General features: G+C 42.2%; 1 protein-coding gene across 1 annotated transcript in view; it reads left to right on the top strand.

Annotated features, from left to right (window-relative positions):
* The first annotated feature begins 16,531 nt into the window (after positions 1-16,531).
* The window catches only part of LOC126262640 (solute carrier family 52, riboflavin transporter, member 3-B-like), an 89,009-nt gene continuing 85,872 nt past the window's right edge, over positions 16,532-19,668 (top strand). Inside the window, exon 1 of the mRNA XM_049959401.1 lies at positions 16,532-16,585. The gene's annotated coding sequence lies outside the window, so the exon portion shown is untranslated. The remainder of the gene's footprint in view (positions 16,586-19,668) is intronic.

Genomic DNA, 19,668 nt, shown 5'->3' with positions numbered 1-19,668 from the left:
GTCACAGGATAGCAGACAGTTGTAAAAACTCTCACTCCTGACTTCAAAGGCTCAAGGTGCCACATTACTGCTCTATTCTCTGTTCTGCATCTACAGTTATACTCCGTAAACCAGCGTATGGCGCATGGCATAGGATACTTTGTACCACTACTAGTTCTTTCCTTTTCTGTTCTAGTTGAAAATAGAGTGGGGGAACAAAAGCTTTGTGTATGCCTCTTTATGAAATATAATCTCTCGTATCTTATATTCATGGTCATCACGTGAAGCTATGTTGCCAGGCCTAGAATCGTTCCGCAGTCATCTTAAAATGTCGGTTCTCTAAATTTTCTAAATAATGTTCCTCGAAAAGAACATCGCCTCCCCTCTAGGTGTTCCCATTTGAGTTCCCGAAGTATCTCCGTAACAATTGCGGTTTGTTCGAACCTACCAGGAACAAATCTAGCAGCCCACCTGTGAATTGCTCCGGTGTCTTCCTTTAATCCGGCCTGTTTATGATCCCAAAGACTCGAGCAGCAGTGAAGAATAGGTAGCACTAGCGTCCTATATGCGGTCTCCTTAACAGATGAACCGCATTTTCAAAAATTCTTCCAATAAACTGAAGTCGACCATTCGTCTTCCATACCATAAACCTCACATACCCGTCCCGTTTGATATCGCTTTGTAACGCTACGACGTAACTGTGTCAAGCAGTATTCTGATAATGCTGTATCCGAACATTACGGGTTTGGTTTTCCTCCTCATCTCCATTAACTTTAAGTTTTTCACATTTATGGCTACCTGCCATTCATCACACCAACTAGAAATTTTGTCTAAGTCAGCTTGTATCCTCCTACAGTCACTCAACTTCGACACCTTACCGTACATCACAGCATCATCAGCAAACAATTGCAGACTGCTGCCCACTCTATCTGCCAGATCATTTATGTATATAGAGAATAATAGCGGTTGTGTCGCAGTTCCCTGGGGCAGTCCTGACTATGAGCTTGTCACTGATGAACACTCGCCGTCGAGGACAATCCAAGATGCTACTCCCGGCGGGTGTAAAATGAATGTGCGCAACGGAAAATAATAAACGCTAAAATGAAGATTTGGCCCTGTCTGACTACCCCCTGAAGCAGAGCTTAGGATCTCGTAATTCTATAAATTACAATCCATACATAAGTGAATGATGAAGGCAACTAATCCTACTAAATGATAAACGTCGTTCCTGCTTGTATATTTATTGTAGATTAAAAAAAAAAAACCTTTACATTACAAAGCTTACATTTGCTAAGTAAATTTACTACTTTACTAATCAATTGCCCAACTCTGCCCCTTATTATGACTGCGCGATCAATAAAGCGAAATGACTGACATCATCTATGTAACAAACACTAGAAGACACTACTTTCAAAGATGATCTACGGTGGTGTGGAACCACAGTGTAAATAAACTAACGTGATCACAGCTGTTTAGCTTTATAGCCCTAATAGTCAGAAGCAGTTTGCGATATCACCTTACGTACTGCATCTGGTGCGTCGGCGTGCTCATTCTCGTACACGTCTGCGTTGATGGAAGAACTCCAGCCGCAAAATAAAACTCTTTCAAACACTAGGACGGCAGAACGCGGTCCTCTGACTAATTTACTCTAATACTGTCTTCTCCTCTCTGTGTTCTACAGACGAGAAACCCGAACTCCCAACCACAAGGACGGAGTTCAGATAACGTCTCAACGTAAGTAGAGGCAGAAGGAGTGCCCTCAATCACTGAATGCTGCGAACTCAACGACGACTTCCAACCCGGAGGAGAAGTCCAGAATAGTATAGGTTCGCAACGGTGCAGTACCTAACGGTAAACTCTCCTGAGAGCAGAAACAACAAGTCCGTCTGTACCAACAAAACTGATATCGAGCTACCGTCACACACGGGCGCTCACAACGGAAGACCTCGTCTGTCCACCGCTGGCTTCCCAGCAAGGCTCGGCTCCCCACCCTCGTAATTCCGAAAACGAACCATATTCCCGAAATCACGGACTACTCTCCCTCTCTACAGATTCTTCCGAACGCCGACCAACCATGTTTTAATCTTTTGTCGCCAGCGCGGAAAGTATGCGAGACAAAACCTATACTCGTACAATGGTACACCTCTTAGTAAAAATCCTTGGAAATAACCCAGCCTACGTGGTTTCCGAGGTGCCGCTTCTTCGTTCCTCTCATCTGCGTCCAAGATGTGCAGAGTATGGAAGTATTATCCGGTTATCCTTCTGGCCCTACTACAATGGCGGCCGATAGCGGCCGGCCGCCCCTGTATTGTGTCTTCACCCTCAGGTGTCCAGGCTGTCCGTGTCGCACTTACTGTGTGAAGCTGAAACACCACACCTGTGTGGGCCTTCCACTCAGGGCTTGAGTTCCGCCAGTCGTTTCATTTCCACTGTCATTCCAACCTCTACTAGCATAGGCAATCATTCATTACGCCGTTCTGATAATAGAGACACTCCATCACCTTTCATGCAATGTTGTTGTTGTGGTCTTCAGTCCTGAGGCTGGTTTGATGCAGCTCTCCATGCTACTCTATCCTGTGCAAGCTTCTTCATCTCTGAGTTACTACTGCAACCTACATCCTTCTGAATCTGCTTAGTGCATTCATCTCTTGGTCTCCCTCTACGATTTTTACCCTCCACGCTGCCGTCCTGCACTAAATTGGTGACCCATCGATGCCTCAGAGCCAGCATCTCGTGGTCGTGCGGTAGCGTTCTCGCTTCCCACGCCCGGGTTCCCGGGTTCGATTCCCGGCGGGGTCAGGGATTTTCTCTGCCTCGTGATGGCTGGGTGTTGTGTGATGTCCTTAGGTTAGTTAGGTTTAAGTAGTTCTAAGTTCTAGGGGACTGATGACCATAGCTGTTAAGTCCCATAGTGCTCAAAGCCATTTGAACCCGTTTTTGATGCCTCAGAACATGTCCTACCAACCGATCCCTTCTTCTTGTCAAGTTGTGCCACAAAATCCTCTTCTCCCCAATTCTATTCAGTACCTCCTCATTAGTTATGTGATCTACCCATCTAATCTTCAGCATTCTTCTGTAGCACCACATTTCGAAAGCTTCTATTCTCTTCTTGTCCAAACTATTTATCGTCCATTTTTTCACTTCCATTCATGGCTATACTCCATACAAATACTTTTAAAAAAGAGAGACTTAAACCTATACTCGATGTTAACAAATTTCTCTTCTTCAGAAACGCTTTCCTTGCCATTGCCAGTCTGCATTTTATATCCTCTCTACTTCGACCATCATCACTTATTTTGCTCCCCAAATAGCAAAACTCCTTTACTACTTTAAGTGTCTCATTTCCTAATCTAATTCCCTCAGCATCACCAGAGTTAACTCGACTACATTCCATCATCCTCGTTTTTCTTTTGTTGATGTTCATCTTATATCCTTCTTTCAAGACACTGTCCACCCTTCTTTCAAGACACTGCTCTTCCAAGTCCTTTGCTGTCTCTGACAGAATTACAATGTCATCGGCGAACCTCAAAGTTTTTATTTCTTCTCCATGGATTTTAATACCTACTCCGAATTTTTCTTTTGTTTCCTTTACTGCTTGCTCAATATACAGATTGAATAATATCGAGGAGAGGCTACAACCCTGTCTCACTCCCTTTCCAACCACTGCTTCCCTTTCGTGCCCCTCGACTCTTATAACTGCCATCTGGTTTCTGTACAAATTGTAAATAGCCTTTCGCTCCCTGTATTTTACCCCTGCCAACTTTAGAATTTGAAAGAGAGTATTCCAGTCAACATTGTCAAAACCTTTCTCTAAGTGTACAAATGCTATGAATGTAGGTTTGCCTTTCCTTAATTTTCCTTCTAAGATAAGTCGTAGGGTCAGTATTGCCTCACGTGTTCCAACATTTCTACGGAATTCAAACTGATCTTCCCCGAGGTCGGTTTCTACCAGTTTTTCCATTCGTCAGTAAAGAATTCGTGTTAGTATTTTGCAGCTATGACTTATTAAACTGATAGTTCGGTAATTTTCACATCTGCCAACACCTGCTTTCTTTGGGATTGGAATTATAAGCGTTAACAAGTATTTACAAGGCGTATGCGACATGTCAGTCTGCTTTATATGTTTATATATACGATGTACGACCTACCACATGATACCTAATTGTGTTTGTAGATCACGGCAAAGTATGTGGATGGGGTCTTGTAAGGAGCGAAATTATAGCCACCTTACAACAACATGATACGATCTGTTACTTAAGAGGTGTTCCAGCCAGTCACATTATCTGGGCCCCTGTTCCATATGCTCGTGCTTTCGTTAAAAGTCTGCAGAGGGGCGCCGTGTCAAATGGTTTTCGGAAATTTAGAAATACAGAATTTGCCCATTGCCCTTTACCCATAGATCACAGACATCATGTGAGAAATGGGCAACTTAGTCTCATACTACCGATACTTTCTCAAACCGTGCTGTTTCGTGGAAACAAGCTTTCCGGCCACTAAGAAATTTATTATATTCGAAATGAGAATATATTCAAGAATTCTGCAGCAAAACAATATTGAGAATATTCGTCTCTAATTTTGTAGGTCCTTCTTATACCTTTCTTATATACATAATCATCTGCGCTTTCGTCCAGTCGCTTGGGACTTTGGCTGGGCAAGAGATTCGCTATAAATGCAAGCTAAGTAAGGGGCCAATGCCGTAGAGTTCTCTTTATAAAACCAAACTGGGGTTCCAGTTGGACCTGGCGACTCTTTAAAACTCCCTATTAAGTGGAGAATGCTACAAAACTCTTTTACCTTTAGTACCTCCTGTCGCAGTATTTGTAACATTCCCCAGCTCCAAAATGCAACACTTTGTGAGTTATTCACAGGTCTCTTCATTTTTCATCGGTTCCTACAAGTTGATGAAATGTACAAAACACTACACCTCTAGGAAAAAGAACTTTCCACTTAGTGGTTACTGAGCTAAGGCGCAATCACGGTCTAAAGTGAAGCCGCCAGTTTGCTTCGGCGAGTCAGCACACTCAACGAAGCTGCAGCCTGGAACATTCACCTGCCTCGCTTTCACTGCAAAAGGTCTGACGTTGCGCTCCCGCAAGTATCATGTAGGTGCACTTTGAATGAAATGACAGGCCAGCGTAGATGCTGGATCGCCAGAAAGTAAACACTAAACTCGTCTGGAGAAAGCAGACTATACTGTTGAGACGCTGTGTCCTTCAGTTAAGTTTGTGTAGTGAGTATAAAATAAAAAATTAGACATACGTGTGTGTCACACCAGAACTCAAACATACTTCGCACTAATTCCGAGTAATTATCTCCCCACCCTACTCTCCAGTGGAAGGTAAAACAACGGGCGAGCATTATACCCACACATTCAATACCACCTGTACAAAAATTTCGCCACACGGGACTTTATTCACTAAACGCCAGGAAAATAAATTGGGATACTGCTTGGCACCGTTGACAATAAGATTTTCCACCGCTATTACGTTTACCCACTCAATCGTGACAATAACGCAATCGGCAATTATCTACAACAATACTGAGTATACATACAGCAATGCAGTGGAGAGCCATGACGCAGGGGATTGGCGTAAGCTTTGGTCATCTGCTCTCAATCAACCCCTGTCACGATCTGCATCAAACAAAAGGACACTGCTCCTCTTTGTAAACTTCTGTCAGCATGTGACTTCAGATATGTCACTTTTCCTAACACCCGTAGTTAAAATACCTTCATTAGTCCCGACAGAGACTAATGCTTATATAGAGCACCTATTCTGATAATTTTCAGTTTTACCCACAGCCGTTCCTCGTATCCTTCCATAACAGTGGCCAAGCTTAGTAAGCTTCTCTCAGCATGTGACTTCAGATATGTCACTTGTCGTAACACCCGTAGTTAAAATACCTTCATTACTCCCGACACACACTAACGCCTATACAGAGCACCTATTCTGATAATTTTCAGATGTACCCACACCTGTTCCTCGTATTCTTCCATAACAGTGACAATGCTTGGCTTCCTTGGTACTATGAAGGTGATTGTTTTTTCTCTCAGCATGTGACTTCAGATATGTCACACCTAGTTAAAATACAGGGTTATTACAAATGATTGAAGCGATTTCACAGCTCTACAATAACTTTATTATTTGAGATATTTTCACAATGCTTTGCACACACATACAAAAACTCAAAAAGTTTTTTTAGGCATTCACAAATGTTCGATATGTGCCCCTTTAGTGATTCGGCAGACATCAAGCCGATAATCAAGTTCCTCCCACACTCGGCGCAGCATGTCCCCATCAATGAGTTCGAAAGCATTGTTGATGCGAGCTCGCAGTTCTGGCACGTTTCTTGGTAGAGGAGGTTTAAACACTGAATCTTTCACATCACTATGCGTGAAACTTGCCCGCACGCGTTCAACCGTTTCTTCGCTCACTGTAGGCCGACCCGTTGATTTCCCCTTGCAGAGGCATCCAGAGGCTTTAAACTGCGCATACCATCGCCGAATGGAGTTAGCAGTTGGTGGATCTTTGTTGAACTTCGTCCTGAAGTGTCGTTGCACTGTTATGACTGACTGATGTGAGTGCATTTCAAGCACGACATACGCTTTCTCGGCTCCTGTCGCCATTTTGTCTCACTGCGCTCTGACGGCAGAAACCTGAAGTGCAGCTTCAGCCGAACAAAACTTTATGAGTTTTTCTACGCATCTGTAGTGTGTCGTGACCATATGTCAATGAATGGAGCTACAGTGAATTTATGAAATCGCTTCAATCATTTGTAATAGCCCTGTACCTTCATTACTCCCGACACACACTAGCGCCTATACAGAGCACCTAATCTGATAATTTTCAGACCTAGTTAAAATACCTTCATTACTCCCGACACACACTAGCGCCTATACAGAGCACCTAATCTGATAATTTTCAGATGTACCCACACCCGTTCCTCGTATTCATCCATAGCAGTGACCATGCTTGGCTTCCTTGGAACTAAGAAGGTGATTGTTTTTGTTGATATGACTTGCAATAACGACTGCGCGAAGCGCCGCTATCTCATTCTGCTCGCTTGGAAATTTCATAGCAATCAAACTAAAACTTGGATTTACACGCTGATTGCATTAATAAATTACGAATTTCCTACCACTTATTTTACAACATATTATACAATAATTTATGCTTTCCTTTTACTTAAGGATAGTCTAATATTATCTTTGGAAATGCTTGTGGATGGGGAAGTAACATGTCATTATCCTATTCACTGAGATATTCGTTCTCGTAGTATATCGAGCACTGAGCACTTGTAGCAACAAACAAGCTTTCCACTGACTGTTGAATTGCACAGCTATACTGGATGATTTCATGTCACACTACGATGTGTGAACGGTCTATAACAGACTAGGTAGACACTGTACTGTTTTACCCGATGCGTGAAAACAGCCTGATAAATTTGAAAGACTGCTCTCTCCCTCTCCCTCTCCCTCCCTCTCTCTCTCTCTCTCTCTCTCTCTCTCTCTCTCTCTTCTTCTCCCTCCCTCTCCATCACACACACACACACACACACACACACTCCCTGTCTCTCTCTCTGTCTCGAACACCAATACCAGGCGAAACTCAGTCGTCGATAGATGCAGTCCTCGCGTCTTTTGATCTGATAGCTCTTAATATGTGAAATGTTTCGCAAGATGTTTGGATAGCTTCCTGTGCGTCTTCTGTATGAAAGTCGTGGGAATTACACGATCCACTAACATTAATGTGTCCACAACCTATCTTCGACGTCAACTTGTACTAACCACTCGCAGGTGACGGGTTCAAATGGTTCAAATGGCTCTAAGCACTATGGGATTTAACATCTGAGGTCATCAGTCCCCTCCACTTAGAACGACTTAAACCTAACTAGCCTAAGGACATCATACAAAACTATGTCCAAAGGAGGATTCGAACCTGCGACCGTAGCAGCAGTGCGGTTCCGGACTGAAGCGCCTAGAACCGCTCGGCCACTGCGGCCGGCTAGGTGACAGGTGGCAGCAGTTGCAGTGGGCAGTATATGAAGCGTGTCGGGGGTACGCGGAAAACAGTGCAGTCGTTGTCGTAATGTGAAAACAGAACGATTTTAAAATACACCATGCAGGGGAAAATGGCGCTATCCATACCGACGCCCGGGTAATTGCAATGAACCACGGCTCCGGAGATGTGTGTGGGCGAATAGACGTGGAATTGACCGGTCAGATGAACAAAGGGGCTACCAACAGTATCTTCTCAACGAACGTTCAGCACAACATTTCTGCATATGGGCCTTCGCAGCTGGCACCTGGGTCATGTACCCGCGCCGTCTGCTGTTCATTGGCGACGAAGGTTGGAATTTGCACACTAGTATCACAGACGGACGGCCACTGAGTGGCGACAGGTGGCCTTTTCATATGAATCACGTTTTATGCTCCATCGCATACCCTACAACCAGGAAAGAGCGCTATGGTCTGGGGAATGTTTTCCTGTCATTCCCTGCATCATCTCAGCATTATAGAAACCGCAATGGAGCAAGTATGTGCCTAAACTTGCGGACAGTTCCATATATACATGCAGTTTGTTTTTCCACAGGACTATGGCTTCTACCAGTAAGACTATGTATCATGTCATACATCTTCCAATATACGTATGTGGTTCGAAGAAGCACCAGGGTGAGCTTACCATACCCCTTTGGGCATGAAACTCGCTGTATTTAAACTCAGTAGAGAATGTGTAAGACCACGTCGATTGGGCTGTACACGCCTCACCTGAGAATCTAGCGCCCTGGCCATGGCACTGGAATCTGTATGACTACACACCCCTGTTGGTATCCTCCAGAACCTCATTAAGTCACTTTCTGCTTGTTTCGCGCTGCAAAAGGTGGTTATTCAAGTTTTTGACAGGTGGCCACATTAATGAGACTGGACAGAACTTCATTGGAGATTAAAACGTTGTACCAGATCGGTACTCGACCCCAAGCCTTGTCTTCAGGTGGAAACGAACTTATCAACTAAGGTATACGCACACACTTCACGACCCACCTTCCCAGCTTTACTCCCCATAGTAGCTACATTTCTCATATTTACTGAACAACAGAAACTTTCCTGCGCACCTAGTGGGATTACCACTGGTCAGAAAAAGAATGCACAGAGAAATTCTTAAACCACTCTGTAAGAGAGTGGCACATGCGGAAGTAAAGCTATGAGTGTGGTTTGTGAGTGGCAGCTGGGGCTCTATTCTGTATCTTTCCGTCATTTCGCCGATCACTTCGGTACGCGAGCGCACCGAACGGTCTTGTTTTCGAAGGAGAGCCCCAACATTATTCTGTAACCATTTCGGAAGCTATGCCAAACGGTCCTGGCGATCCGAAACGCTGTTGTCAGTTCTGCTTGCGCCAACCAATCAAAAACGATCTGCCTTAGATCCGCGCATGTGCACTGCAGCGCCACAACGGCACAAACCCGAAGCGGCTAGCAGCCGACACAGGCACAATATTTTTCACAATACCGAAAAGTGGTTAGATTATGTATTGCTGTTCAAATTTCGCTGATAACATGCTTCCATGAATGCTTGATAAAGATAGAATATTGATTGTGTTCTGGAAACTGTCATTTTTTCTGTTTTCCGTCCTTCCTTAGTTGCTTCAAATTCATGGAGATACATTCCGTCTATGCAACTAATTGAAGCCGGCCGTAGTGGCCGAGCGGTTCTAGGCACTTCAGTCTGGTACCGCGCGACCGTTACGGTCGCAGGTTCGAATCCTGCCTTGGGCATGGATGTGTGTGATGTCCTTAGGTTAGTTAGGTTTAAGTAGTTCTAAGTTCTAGGGGACTGATGACCTCATATGTTAAGTCCCATAGTGCTCAGAGCCATTTGAACCATTTTTGAACTAATTGAAGGCAGTTTATTTATTGCCATACGCGTTTCGCTTCTTTTGTTCATGAAGATGCTTCACGAATAAAAGAAGCGAAACGCATATAGCAGTAAACAAACTGCCTTCTATTAACTGCATAGACGGAACATATCTCCACGAACCCGAAAAATTGTTTAGAGTGTCAAAGAATAAGAACATGCATAGAATGTGGTTGTAACTCGCTCCTAGAGATCCAAATGATGAAGTAGCATACTTCCCTACATGATACGTCAACGATTTGGTTCATAAAAACAAAATTTTAAGGAACGCCTTTTCACGAGCGTGTGGCGAGTGCAGCTGTAGAAGTTCGTTATAGTTTATAACATTCATCTGATGAATCAAAGTGTTTCATATATGGTGGTATAGTCTAAAAATATTGTGACAGGAATCTTTCATCTCTGTCTACTGTTGTTAAGGATTCGATCACAGATAAATACATGTGACAAGCTAAAGTAAGAAAACAATTGCTGCTAGTTCCATTCGCAGTAATCTGAGTTGTGCCCTTAAATTCTTGTCTGACCACACACTCTGAAATCGGTACGTAATCAGAAAAAAATGGTGAATTATTTGTGATAAGTAAAAGTATAAATGTCACTGTCAGTTGTTTCAAGAACAGCAATTTCATCTTTCATTTCTGAAACGTATGGAAGTCACGAAATCGAAGATACTCCTCACTGAGAAAGCTCGCTCTTATATGTAAATAACAACGAATACATAAGAAAAATGCTAAACTTTGACGGTTAAGGAAGCCTCAGAATGTGTTGCAAACACGAAGAGGGAAGAAGTTTTTTTTGGTACGGAGCAGTATGCGAATCTAAAATATCCGACACGGCAGTTCGTTGCCTTACTACTACTATTCGCAAGGCAGATGTTCTTTATTCCACATAATTCCAGTCGAGAGAGACGCAAGCTTTGTTGTCGACTGATGCGGGCGTAAGCCGTAAATGAATGAAATTTTGGAGGGATTCTTCTATCAGGCTTCACAAAATTCCTTTGCGTTGTTACTTAAAAGTTTTAAACGCGTTCCGATAGTTAATAAGTAAACCATTTGCGGAAAAAAGTACGCGAAATCACTGGTAATTTCAGCTAACACTCATTTGATATACGTAAGCAGAGCGGACCTTTCGAAATTTAATGGTTTTGTAAACTTATAATTATGAAAAAAACAGGTATTTTGTGAGAATATTGAGCGAAACTTTTTTTATTATAATCATTCACAGTAACAACAATACAAACCATATTCCTAACAAGGGAAAATAGTCTATAATGAACCTACTTTCCACCTGGACGCATCCTGGTGATTCTTCAGTTACACAATCACTAAATCCGAAGCTAAAACTCCTAATATGTTTACAATAACAAATTATAGGTGTAAATAAATCACATCGGACCGAACGAGAGGGTCTTACTGAAATCAAAACCTCTCGGTACAGTTGTCGAAAAATCGGCAGGAGGACCTATCAGTAACAGGTCTCAGAAGCTTACAGAATAGTGCCTTCGGAGAAAGAACCGGAAATGACGTCACTGCTGAGGCTAACCTAATGCACCGATGGGTATGATCGATACAGAATAGGACCCCTGGATAGCTCTGTTGGTAAAAGCACTACTCGCGAAAGATAAGTTTCAGCTCCGATTCCGGGACACAGTTTTAATCTGCTGGGAAGTTTCAGATCATGGCTGTTTCTTTCACCCATCTTTTGCCAACTGGAATACTAGTCAAGGGTGACAATTTCTCTGATTGGTGTACTTTTTGGGTAAAGATTTTGCAGCGAACGTATTTCGTTCCTACTGAACGATTCTTGATATCTTCAAAACAATCATCTGCGGCCGCCATAACTCTTTATTTGACTGAAAAGTATTCTGGCCGCAAGTTTCTTTAAGCATGGAAGTAGGTGGGTGTCTGAGCCCGCCATATGTAGTGGACAGGGTAGATGCCCCAGCAAGTTGTCCTTCAAACCCAGTTTTTTCGTTGACAAAGTACATTCATGGATAAGTAAGATGTCCTACATCCTTTCTCGCGTATTTTTTGATCCAGATGGTCCAGAAAATTTGTGCGGAATTTACCTGTTACTGATTTACCTTTCTAAAGGAATCAATCAGAAAACACTTGTCATAAGATACTCCGAGGATAAAATCGATTGCGTCGTTTTTAGTACAATGTCAGAGGTTCCACTCAATGATTTGACTTCTGTTTCGTTTGTAATGGGACAACGTCCAATCCACACCTGGAAGTCGGTACACAGGATCATATGGATTCTTTAATCAAACATTGCTGAGAAATTCACTTTAGTATTTGATTTTGCTAAATGATCAATACAAGCAAAACACATCTTCCAAGCAAGCTATTCATAGTTAGCTCTTTGCGTACCGTACACTTTCCCCAGTGAGCTTATCATGCAGGTATTTGTAATAGATCAAAACAACGATCTTCAAATACCCAGTGGCGAAGTGTGCAAAGAAGCACTGCAAGCGCCGCTTCCCCAAGAATTTCAGAAGAAGAAGGAAAACAAAATTCATGGGAAACAATATTTTAATTGCTGTGAATATGTTTTTCAAATTTATTCGAGAACATGCGCCGTGCTGCGGACAGTTGGTCGGCTGCCGAAGTGCGAGTGACCAGTGCCGTTAGCTCATTTAATACCGACAATTTTCGTATTCGCGCAATCGTTACCATTTATACTTCGTAGATTTCCGGAAACGATCGGGACTCGTCCGTAACTGTTGGGAAGCGGTGAAAGACATCGTCACATGAAATATCTGTAGTATGTGAAGTGAAGCCTAAAGATTATTTTTTTATTTTGTGTGGCACTTTAAAATAGAACTGTACGTAAGTATATTTCCGTAGCAATAATTCATGTATTTTGCGAGGATCGATATTCAGTTGTGATGAATAGGTACTTCTTGAAAAATGTGTGAAGTTCATACTTTGTCCATTTTAGATTAACATTTCACGCGGTGGTAGTCGGCTCTAAGAATTATTGGATCGTCAGAGTGGGGTGACTGGGAGGGGGGGCTGGAAGGGGGGTGGGGGGTGGAATATGTCTGTATGTCTGGAACCGCGCGAACGTTACGGTCACAGGTTCGAATCCTGCCTCGGGCATGGATGTGTGTGATGTCCTTAGGTTAGTTAGGTTTAAGTAGTTCTAAGTTCTAGGGGACTGATGACATCAGAAGTTAAGTCCCATAGTGCTCAGAGCCATTTGAACCATTTTTATGTGTATATGTCGTGTGAGCAGCCTTGCAGACCAAGAAGGGTCTACGTGTGACTGTACGATAGAAAGAGTACTGAAGATTATTATAAGGAGAAACTAAATATAATTAAAGGTGACAAGACGAAAAAACTTGTTAATAATGGTATCGGCATGCAGAGCAAACGTGTTACAAGATTCGAGCGCCACTTTAACGAAAGTATGTATGATACAATTCCATGGTTATGTGAGTGTCATAGGTCGTGAAAATTGTTTTGCTGGTCATGCTCGCTGTTTTCGCAAGAAGAAAACACTTGAAGATATATCGGTTTTGATGACTTAGTCACTTTACCCAAATCTCAGGAAAATCATTAAGGAACGCAAAATCACATTATTTGTTTCAAAAGAAATTACGTAGTTCGTCAACACACGGAATGAATCGTGTTTAAATGATCAAATCTGGCTCACATCACACAAGTACAATGAAAACGTAAAAATAACAGGAAAATTCTTTCGCAAATGATAACAGTGGTATCATTTTGGAAAACAGGAACTTGTATTTTGAGGGCACGACGAGGTGGAAAGCTCTGTGAACAGAAGAAATTATAATGAAATGTTGAAGGAATTAGGAGATTCTGATGTTAACTTACCTCATGACTTGTCAAATTTGACTGCTCTTTAAGGACTGGTCAGTGATGTACAGAATGGTGTTATTTATGTTGTTTCGGAACTAGTGACAAGACTTAATTATGGTAACAGGCCATTACAAACTGTGTACGAATACAAACAATATATAGAAAACTTATTAAATTGAATGGTCAAAAATGCAAGTACTTGGGATCCGGCAACAGTATAAGGTTCTCAAGTCTCCTTTCAACAATACATGGTTTTGATTTCAACTACTTTCTCCAAGTGTTAACTTGTATATTTCCTCAGGCTGGCATATTGTTTCAAGTACTAAAGAAACGGCTTATAATATTGAGTTTTGATGTAAACAAGTGACGAATTTTCATTGCATATTATGAAACTCAGAGATGATTTTCAATCCATCTGGCATAAAGTATCTGATTTCTGTGGTATGCCTGGACCTAATAAAATGCTTAGAGTACTGTAGATACCATACAAGTGGAAAACATATACACTTCTTATAAGAGCTTATTCTATTGCCGTAATGAAGAGCGATATTGATTCCATATTTGCTGACTTCGAAAAACACAAATTCCTCAGTATTTTAGACTCAGAAAACTTTAATGAATTTGCAAAACAATTCTCAGGAGAAAGGTTTTTGAGTTTAAAGCAGAACTTTGGCAAATTCTTTGGTTTTCCAATTTTGAGAACTGAATTGTGGGTTTTTCAGAGACGTTGAAATGTATAAGGACACTACCTTAGAATTACTTCTGTACTTGATAGAAGCAGGATTAGTTTCTGCGTTTCCAGAACTACATAAACTTGTGCTTTTAGTAATTACCGTCCCAACCTCTAGGTCGTCTGCTGAGAGGTCATTCTAAGGAATGAAGAGGATTAAATGCTATCTTCTAAATACTCAAGATCACGAGACACTTTCTTCACTAGCTCTCCTCGTCACTGAACGTCCTTTCTAGAAACTTCGCGCCAAACCTATCCTTCTACGATGATGTGAATGATATCTTTGAGAGGAAAACTAGAAGAATCGATCTGATGTACAAAAATAGGATGGATATTTAATTTACTCTTATTTATAATAATATATTATTCAGTCTCTATTTATAACAATTTAAAATTATTTATTAATATTTTGTGGTGAGATTAAGAAAGCATTACAGATATAACATTCATTATTCTCTCTTATTTTAATAAAAACTATTATTTGGAGTTTCCCCCATTTTGAAAGTCACGCCTCGCCATTGCAAATACGATGTACACATTGTGTGGTTTTAACGTTTGGTTTCAATTTGGGGACGTCTTTCATATGGGCAATGTTTAGAAGAAGTATGGCCCTTTTATAATTCAGTCATTCGTTTCTCGGGGGTTGATAGGATGAGCACAAACTCCTTATAAACTTTCACAAACATAGGAAATATTATGAGTGGTGAAAAGCCACCCAAAACAGAGAATTTCTTGACTGTTTATCCATCTGCGTTAAATACAACACGATTACTTTGCTGTACAGTGCACATTAACCTTCAAGAGAAGGTCAAGTTCCAGTTATTGCTTTCACGTTATTACGTGACATGCAGCAACAAATAAAAAAAAACAAAAGCTCACTGATCGTTTATTTTGCTTCCAGGTGTTCATCCGGATGCAGTCGTTTACGTAACGTGCTAGTTAGACAACATACTTTGCTACCGTCTTCAGGTGATACCTGGAGAACGAGTGTTCTCACGAATTCGCGCCTCCTTTATACGTACTGTTACCGTTCTCCATTCTTTCCATCATTACCCAGTTGCACGCCGCATCTCGTGGAGAGGTGGGGAGACGCGATCGTCGAATACTGGGCGCGAACTCCTGTCAGTCAGTGCTTCTATCATCCTCTTCGGGGGCGAAAGTCGCTCTCATTCGACGCTGTGACGTCAGCTGACTGAGCGCTGGGTTACTGAGTGTGAAGCTACTGTCTCTATTGATCAGACTGTCGGCAACTCATATTTCAATAGCCTTCTTTAGAACACAGCGCCAGCACAATTAGGTCTGTTTTAGCACTTTAGTTTGTTCATATTTCATTGAGTCTTCCTCAGTTATGCAGTGTTCTGCAACCACAGATTTTGTTCAACGCTGAAGTTCGCTGTGTCTGCAGTGTTCTTTACATCTTTCTTCGACAGCCCTCACAGTGTGCGCGATGTACGCCTTACCGCATTTGTATGTAATACGGTAAACACTCCGTTTACAGAGCCCAGAATCATCATTCACCGTACCTAACAGCGCACGCGTTTTGGGAGGTGGAAGGAAAGGGTATTTAATGTATATCGAATAAAGATTCTGCCGATTTTGTTTGATACTTGGTCGGCGTAAGGCAGATACGCCATTGTTTTATCTTCCTCGTCTTATTCTATTTGCTGACTTCTGCCTGAAACAACGTCGGATTTGTCTCCCGCCATATCCGTTCTTGAATACGTCCTTAAAGTGACTGAGCTCCCTCGGTTCTTTGTCCGATATTGCCAGGGCCCATTATGTTGTGGCCCATTCTTCCTGGGCAACCCTGCATGTCGCTTCGGAACCATCTCGAATAAGTAATGGAATCCCACGTTGGTCTGTTTCCAGTTGGAGTTAGGTCATCTTGTATGACGTAACACACTGCAGTTGCACGAGGAGATACGTATTACTGTTGTTGTTTCTTATCGACCGTTATCGAAATCGTTTTCCGTCGATTTAAAAATAGACTTTCCAGATGCTGTTTACATTCTGAATTCGCGAGCAGCTGATTGCCTTCGATATGGCTACTGCCTCTATCACCACCTATATCTTCAGCCGCGAGAGTTGCCAGTACGCAGTTGCTCATCTTGGAGGGATAGCCAATGTTCCACTCAGATTAGGTAAGTACTCCACTACTCTACACAGCCAGTCAGCTTCATTTCATCCGTGTTGGAATGTTGTTTGGATACTGCGTCTGTTTATGAAGTAAAAGACAGTTTAAAATAATTGTCTGTGTCAGGCAGTCTTATTTTCTTCCACGACAGGTTTCGAGGGCTTGCACCCTCATCTTCAGATAGATGAGTGGACTACATGAATATTTCTTCTCCTAGATGTAGCGATTTGTCTGACTTGTCTCCATTTAGAATTAGCTTCAGCAAAAGTCACATTGCAGGTGATACGTTACTAATCGGTTGTAATGCTTTGTATCATTTGCCATCCAACTGTGTATTATACATAACGACGTGCAGTCTGCATTTTGTGGGAACATCTTAGAAATGAAGCGTAATAATTGTTTTAACTTATCTCTTATATCGCCACTTTTCGAAATCGATCCACTGGTAACTGCCAGTGGCGAATATACGAGGGTTGGAACTTTAATAGTGGCAACTATTTATTTATAGCTCGTACAAAATAGATACGTGTCTCAAAGTTTTACTGACCTTCAGAGTTGTCACCACCATTGTGTATAACCCATTGCCAGCGATGTGGAAGTCGTAGGATACTCTTAGCAGTGCCAGTTGTGTTGACAGTTCGAGCGGTGTGGTCTATTGCCCCACGAATTTGTAGCAGTTCTGAAGCGAATGCCGTGAAGTGTTTCCTTCAGTTTAGAAATCGAGTTGAACTCACGAGGGATTACGTCAGGGGAGTGCAGTAAGTGGTATAGCACTTAGCAGCCCCATCAGTCAAACAAATCAGTAACAGCTTGCACTATACGTGCTTGAGTATTGTCCTGCAAAATGATGGTCAGGTCCTGCAGAAAGTGCCATCACTTCTGTCTCTACGCTCTTCTTTTTTGGAACACAACCTACGACTTCCAAATCGCTGGCAACGTGTTATACACAATGCTGGTGACTACTCTGAAGGTCAGTAAAACTGAAACACGTACCTATTCTGTACGAGCTGTAAATAAATAGTTGCCACTAATAAAGAAAAAAATGGTTCAAATGGCTCTGAGCACTATGGGACTTAACATCTATGGTCATCAGTCCCCTAGAACTTAGAACTACTTAAACCTAACTAACCTAAGGACAGCACACAACACCCAGCCATCACGAGGCAGAGAAAATCCCTGACCCCGCCGGGAACACTAATAAAGTTCCAACCCTTGTATCAAGCACTACGCAGGTGAAGGAATTTCGCTACAAATGTGTTCTTTAGTCTTAATAATTAACGTCAGTCGTTTGACATCCCAGGCTCGATCAAGATGTCCTCTATACTTTTCCATTCACGATAGTCTTACCCGTTCGCATCCATGATTTCTTGGAGGTTTTTAGCCAAGCTATCGTTGGTTGTCTCAGACTTGTGCTGTGTGTTTGAAACAAGGAACAACTTCTTTGACTACATGTACCTCCCCCCCTCCAGTTCACTTTCATTACGGTCATAATTACGACTTTTACTCTAGTCTGTTCTTGGTCGATATAATTGCTTCCCCGTCTCTCGCGTTAATTGCCAACATGCATGTTCCCATTGCTCGCTGATTAACCCTCAGTTTTCAAATGGTTTCACACTAAAAGTCCTATTCAAGCTGCCGTAAGTCAGAATTGGTAATACTTACCGATTATAAGCCTTGAGACACGAAATCTTAGTCTTGCAAATCCTATCTAGTTAAAAAAAAACGCTTTACCTCATTTAAGTTGTTTTGTTTATTTTATTTTCTGTTCATCTAACCACACTTTTCAACTGCCATAGTCACGCGGGGTAGCCGTGAAGGTTGAGGCGCCTTGCCACGGTTCGCGCGGCTGCCCCCGTCGGAGGTTCGAGTCCTCCCTCAGGCATGGGTGTGTGTGTTGTCTTTAGCGTAAGCTACTTAAGTTAGATTAAGTAGTGCGTAAGCCTAGGGACCGATGGCCTCAGCAGTTTGGTCCCAAAGGAGCTTAACACAAATTTCCAATTCAACTGACATAAAAACAAAGAAATTAGAAATAGGTTATTTGACTGTATTGTTAGTTGTGTTATTTTCTTTTTTATGTTGGTTATACATTATTTTAACCTTATTATAATGGATTTTCTTGTATACTTTCTGATTTCCTCTGTTCAATGAAATGGTTCAGAACGCCGTAAAACCAATCGTGATCCTTCAGTATCTGACACTGTTGTCACAGGGAATTTTCGTTGCTGGCAATGCACCCTGTTCGGTCAAGAAGATTGTGATACGTGTGCAGGGTGTGGCGAAAGCCGCTGACGTGTCTAGGTTTGACAAACGACGGATCTTGACGGCCCTGAGTATCAATGAAATGCCGATGGCTTGTCACATGTTCTCGCGGTATTCGTCGTCTGTAGGAAAAGAATCCTGTTATGACATGGTTGGATGTCCATACCTTCGTCTGATAATTTGTTTGCGGCAGATGTTTCCGGACCGTCTCGTTTGGAGCTGTGTTGTCACAGGACTAGCTTACGAGCTGCAAGCGCTTTGACAGAGTGAAATTACGTGTTGTGCAATGTTTCGTTTCGTAGTTATTCATTCGGTTCATTACCCTCAATTACCCTTCGGTGTCGCATCATAACGCCAGTGTGTATGCGGCTAATACGGAATGTGAACTGTGGTTGTAAGACAGATGTCTCCGCTGCTTCATCCTACCTATCACTGACAGGACGATTAAATGTGACCTTGTCTCTTTGTCCTTAGACATCAACCATATACTGCGCAATCCTATCTTGAGTTTTGTTTCTAACTTTGACTGTGCTTAAGATGTGACACAATCTGTGCGAATTTTCCTCTCCCCTGTTAACTTCGATTGTGTATGCAGTCCATGGAGCGTCTCTGAACAATTTGTTATGATCGTGGCAGTCGACAGTATGGACAGCCACCCATTGATGCATATTTATGAATTTAACTGTATGTACGTTTCCTCCCACAAGAGGGCAACGAATGTGAGAAGGAGACTGTACTTGTATTCATTTGTATTGAGCCGATAAACCGCAGAGATAATCAAGGGATTTGCATATCGAAATGAAGCAAAATTTCTAAGAAAGTGTTGTTGCC

Source organism: Schistocerca nitens, chromosome 6 (assembly GCF_023898315.1).
Source record: "Schistocerca nitens isolate TAMUIC-IGC-003100 chromosome 6, iqSchNite1.1, whole genome shotgun sequence".
NCBI lineage: Eukaryota > Metazoa > Arthropoda > Insecta > Orthoptera > Acrididae > Schistocerca > Schistocerca nitens.
The sequence above is the reverse complement of the archived record's forward strand: the minus strand, read 5'-3'. Positions and strand labels throughout refer to the sequence as shown.